This window comes from Marmota marmota, unplaced genomic scaffold, assembly GCF_001458135.2.
Source record: "Marmota marmota marmota unplaced genomic scaffold, marMar, whole genome shotgun sequence".
Lineage (NCBI taxonomy): Eukaryota > Metazoa > Chordata > Mammalia > Rodentia > Sciuridae > Marmota > Marmota marmota.
Window position 1 is genome coordinate 853,230 of NW_026000057.1, and position 6,439 is coordinate 859,668.

The following is a 6,439-nucleotide window of genomic DNA, read 5'->3' on the forward strand; positions in this document are numbered from 1 at the left end:
TACTTAAAAAAAAAAAAGACCTTATTTTCTTTGGTTTAAAGCACTCTATGGAATCATGTGTCTTCAGGAAATAATGGCTCAGAGGTTTCACTTTACACAGCATCTCATCTCCCCAGAGGAAAATAAAGACAGTTTTAGATAGTATGTATTTTGAAGCGGTGGGAATAAAAACCATCCTTGCCTTTTCTTGTCTTTTTCTCTTTATCACTTTCTAAATTTTACTTTCTCTTTACATCACGAGCTACTGTCTTGCCATCGTCTTAATCATTTATCTTTCCCAAGACTGCTAACCATGAAACACTTTATCCTAAAAAAGTGACCAAATTTGTCTTTTGAGTGGGAATACATTGGTTTGTATTGGGATCACTGTTGGGAAAACATAACGGCAGCTGCACCCCAGAGAAAAACCCCAGCATGGCGTCTAAGGACCCTCCTTCTCCTCTTTGTTTCTTTCACTGGCGCAAAACATTCCTGCCGGTGCCAATGTTCAAACCCTGCTGGTAGGAAGCCTTAGCCCCAATTAGAATTAACTTCTTGGGCCCTGGAACTGACATATGGAAGAGCTTTCCAATAAACAGGCGACCTGTTATCTACCTCAGCCCCTGCTACCTCTCTTAGACCTATATAAACACATAGCCTTTTGTAATAAAGTGGAGACCTCTTTGGTAATCTGTGTCATGTGGTGCAGCGTTTTCCAGTCTTACAATCACCACCAACACATATTATTCAGCATATCAAGGCCACCCCAGAAAGTATACTACCTACCTCTAGCTATGAAGAATTTATATTTTTTTGAATTTATAATTTATAACTTTTTTGAAGAGAAATAGCTAATATACACACATCAAGAAAAGGGAAAAAAAGCATACAGTTTTATTCTGAACAGACTAGTAGTGATTCCAACACAGCATGATGCCCCAAAAGGAGAAAGCATTGAGTTAATGTGCTCATGGAAGATTAAGACCTGAGCTGTGTTTTAAAAATGGATAGAATTTATATAGCAGGAGACAGAAATGTAGGGGAGGAGAGAGTAAGCAAAGATACTTAGGCTGAAATGAACATGTAAGAGATGGTCAAGACTTGCCTAACCAGAAAGGATGAGAGTTAGAGAACACGGGGGAATTGGGTGGTAGAGTTGGCAGAGGTCAAATTATGCCTGGGCTGATAAAACAGGAGTTGTGTGTTGGAGCAGACAGGGTCTGCAGTAGTCTCCTGTGCAGAGATCACATATGTGTGAGTTCTGGTTTCTTTGGAAGGGTGTGCACAAACCAGGAGCATTCTGTTCGAATAGGCTCAGCTTTCCTTTAGTACTCCTTGTATAGATTTTTTAAAATCACATTATCTCAAAATATGATATTAATTTTAATCTTAAGAATGTAAGAATGATGTATTTATTTTTATGTTCCTATTCTGTAATTTTTGACAAGTGATACTGGTTTTGGGTTCAGTAAAAATGATTTTCCACCATTAATGCATTTGTTTATAAAAACAAGTGAGTTTTTTCATTTATTTTATTTTTTATCCTATGTGTATAAATTGTAAATATTTACAGGATATCCTGTGATGTTTTGATAATGTCTAACTTGTGTGATGTCCAAATCTGGATAGACAATCTATATTCCCTTAAACGTTTATCATTTCTTTGTGAAAAAGTATTAAAAAATCCTTCTTCTATGAAACTACGATACATTAGTGAGATATTTGAACATAAAAATTAGGTACAGAGACAATATGTAAAAATTTCAATATCTTAAAGATAGTGAGAAAATGACTGAAGTTGGGAGATGATACCTGGAGTCTACTTTTTTTTTTTTTTAGCTATTATTATTTTTTTATTGATTTTATTATTTTAAATACACAACAGTGGAATGTATTACAATTCTTATTACACATACAGAACACAATTTTTCATATCTTTGTATAAAGTATATTCACACCAATTCACGCCTTTATACATGTACTTGTTTTTTTTTTTTTTTGCATTACAATTCTTATTACACATATATACCACAATTTTTCATATCTCTGTTTGTACTGGAGTCTACTTCTAGAAGACAAAAATATAATGCTTTTATTCCTTACAGTTTCCCCCTTAACATGTAAATATCTTTTTTGAGAATAAACTATCTTCAGTATTTGCCTGGAAGGAGAAAAATCAACATTAAAGAAAACAATTTCTTAATTTTTTGGTACGAAGAACTTCAGATTCTTTGGATTTCTGTTAGTACCAGCAAAAATGCTGTTACCTTGGAAAACTTATAGGAAAGACACAGAGACAGATAGAGGGACAGAGCGGCAGGACAGAGACCGCCACTGTGTCTGGCATGAATGGCCTGGCCTTGCAACTGGGATCTGTGTAATTCTCGCCTACAAGTCCTTAATGAAGGATGTGGAATAACAAGCCCCGGGGCAGAAAGATGGCAAACGATGAGCTCTTGGATCTGGACTTTCTTCTTCACAGTAACAATGAGTCCTGGGTGGAGGAGGCAAACTATGGACTTTGGGCTTTCATCCTGGTAACAATGGGTTTTGAATTTTTACAACTGTTTTCCTGATTTAATCTTTGATCCTGCACAACTAGTTTCTTGACTGCTAAGTTACTAATGATTAAGTCATGCCAAACATTCTGCTATGATTAACCCTCATTAAAACCTCTAAAAAACATACCCCTCTTGTAACCAGTTGCCATTTTCTTCTCCCCTGAAAATGTGCGATTCTGCCGCTGCTTAATAGAGCTAGCTTGCTGATCTGTAGAGGTCTGCTCCTGTTTTTTTTTTTTTTTTTTTCTTTGCTTAACCTTAATCTCAAGGAAACTTTGGTCTTGATAAACAAATTAATAAACACAACAGAATCTGAACTCGGATTGGAGAGACTGAAATGCCATTTTTATTTGTCAGTGTGAGCTACTCAGAGAAAAAGAGTTTTCTTTTTTGATTCCTTTCTGAGTTGTGTGTGTCAGCTAAATTCTATTATCTGTCTTTGAAAGCTGCGTCCTGGGTTTATATTCCAAATAACATACACATTTGACCTTAGAGATGTCTGACTGATGGTAGATAGATTTCTTAGGTGAAAAAAAAAATCCCTGAATTACTGTTGTAGCCCTATGTCCCTACACTGGCAGTGCAGAGAAGCATCGGAGGATGGGAGAAGGTGAGCAAACCCTGATTCCCTGCCCCTGTTAACTTGGAATCCCTAAACAACATATCTAGATGGTTCCTTTCCTATTACATGCAAAATTCACAGAAATTTTTTTAAAGTACACTTCTTTACTACGTGGGTGATTTTATACTCTCTTCATCTAGTTAAGGCTTTGAAGACATGATGTGATGTAGAAATTATCAAGATAATCATTAAGATAATTAAAATGAGTTATTTCCATTATTCGGTTGTGTGTACCAAACTCTTCTAAAACCAATTCATCTTTCTTTGGCATCCAATTACACTATAAAAAAGGAAGAGAAGCTTCCAGGCAATTAAGCAAACAAGCACAGTGTGGATTTTTTTTTTTAATTTTTTTCTTTTATTTTTTTAATGGCACCTTTTTTCTGTGATTACAAAATTGTAGTGCAAGGAAGCTCAAATCTAATCAGAATAAATTAAAAAAAAAATCCAAGGGAGGTCAGAGAATGTTTATATCTGTAAAGTTTTTTTTTAAGTGTTTGTTCAGTCTGACATATTGATTGCATCTGTGTTTTTAACAATCTCCACCATTACGTTTTCTCTGGATGGCCTACAAATGAGAAATTGAATTCTAATTACTACGGCTAGGTCAGAGACCAGTTCAAAAATCAGAAAACTACATATTAGAACAATTTCACCAAGTACAGAACAGAAATTTCAATTGCCTACCAGGAAGTGGTTTTGCTGGGGGCCCTTTCCTGAACAAATACCTAAGGCATCATAGACACAGGTCAAACTGAATAGCAAGCACCCAGGATAAGGAAAAGATCAATAGATTCATGCAAAGAAACGTTTGTGCCTCCCTGTGCTCTGTTGAATATTTATTCTCAGAGGGTGGTAAATATACAATTTCACAACATGTCCAACTGGTTTATGTAAAACCCGTCCAGTTTCTATGTCAGTTGGCTCTCCCTGATGAATCCCAATTTGCACATTTGCTTTGGATCCTCTGCAAAAGCAATGTACCTTCTTGTTTTCCTTGGGCAGGCTTTTCACAATTTTACTAAGTGAGATGGCAGGATGAACAGGGTGTTTCGATGCTGGCCAGGATGTGCTGGCCCATGATTATGGCATTATTTCAGTAATTCGAGGTAGGGCCCATTTTCATAAGATTTACCCCACAGTGCTGTGTTAATCCTTCCATCAATCACCATTTAACAGCAAATTGCTTGTTTATAGCTTTAGCAACATATTTTTGTCTCTTGACAAATGAATGGCAATCAAAGAAATAAGCACTATGGTTAACTGCAGAAAGGCATGCTATACATCCATGTTGTTTTTGCTAGGTTTATTATATCAGTGAGTGTGTCATCATGTAAGTAAACCTTGATTAGATACATACAATAAGGGTTATGGCAATAGCTGCCTTTGCTACGTCCAATGCTACACATGATTTTATTTTCAAATCTCTTAGTTAGAATGATATTTTGTGCAGTTCATAGAAAACTTTTTAGGTAGATTAGTCCCTTATGAATCTTTTGGGTTTGTCTTAATTACAGTAAAATCATATGCATTTTAGAAACCAGCTTTAAAAGGCTGCACTGCATTTGCTGAAGAAATAATATTCTCATTTAAAAATCATAAAATAAAAATGGGTAGCCTTTATTATTTTGCACTTCTACCTTCATTTTAGCTCTTTCATGCCCATGTTTTAAGTAACACATATAATATTTTGAATTATGAGATAACCTTTATGTTTAGAGGCATAACCTTATTAGAAGTGGGTTTTTAATTGCCTCTACTTTATTACTCATGGTAGAAGAAGAAGATTCTCTAGTTCATCAAAACTTTTTTTTTAAAAAAGAATGTTATCATATTTATAGTGCATATTTAACTTTAACTGAAAAAATAGAATAGGCTTGAACAAACTTGAAGAAATACTGACCTGTACAAAACATGGCAAGGTTACTATCTTAAATATTTTGTAACAGGTGTTCTATAAAAATGTTCTTAGAATTATTTGTAAACACTGAATATTATTGCATACTAATATATACCTTGATAGAAAAGTATAACAGTACTATCTCCCTTAATAATTAATACAGGAGGTTAGTTTAGAATTTTAAAATGTCCTTGTTTTGTAATATTTGCAAAACTATAAAATAATTCTCCAATACCTTTTCCATACTTACCTTGGCCAAATGTTGGGTTTAAACCACTGACCCTTTCTTTTCTTTTATGTTTTTATTAGTGTGTTATAGTTATGCATTATAGTGGGGTTCATTATGAAATATTCATAAATGCATATGACATAATTTGCTCCATTTCAACTTCCCTATTCCCCTTCCCCTTCTCTACTGTATTATAAGTTCTAGTGAATATCTAAACAAATCCAAATGATCATGGTAGAATATCACAGGGAGTCAACAATTATCCAATTTGGCCTTTGCTATTCTGGCTTGTACTGATTTTTTTCCCCAAGCAGAAATCATCAGCCAGAAAGAATCTGTGAAATTGTTTACTCTAAAATACCATCAGCTCTACACAGGAGGACCCTGAGATCCAGATGGATTCAGCAAGTTATTCGAGGTCACTCAGCTTGTCAGGATAGACTGGGAAGTTAAACTCTTAACTCACATTCGTTCCATCCATGGACTGTGGGGTTCGCCAGTCCTGGGTTAGATTTCCATTTTCAATCAATGACTCAGAATTACTCCATTACTTTATCCATAAAATGGGGATAAATGCCCTACTCTATAGGGCACTATGCAGATCGATTTAATGGCGTGGTATCAGTTAAATGCCCAGAATTACTTGCAACATCCAGCAATCCTGACTTCCCTTCTCTCCAGGGCTCTTTGCAGAAAGACACTGAGAAACAAATATTGCTCTCAGCTTTTTTCTCACTTCCCATGGTGAATCCTTTGTAAGGTAAGATTTCAAGCTCTGTTATAGGTTTCTGTAAGCACCAGAACCTTAAGAAGTTGATTTTTACCAGGCAGTCGTAAATTATACTTTTAGCATTGATGTTAACTTGGATTTATCTTTCTTAACTCTAAAATACAACTTTGCAATGATTTTCAAGAGCGAGGTGTGAAGGTCAACTTTAGATTTGACACTGAAGTTTAAAGAATCTGAGATTTTAAGAGTCCTCACAGTGTAGCTTCAAAGTTCTGGCTGTGTTGCTTATCCTTTGGTTTTGAATTATTTAAAAGTCCAAGGATCATCACAATGAGGTAAACTGAGAAGGTTTTCTAAGAGCCATGACTGTGTATGTGTGGTTTTTTTTTTTTTTTTTTTTTTTTTTTTTTTTTTTTTT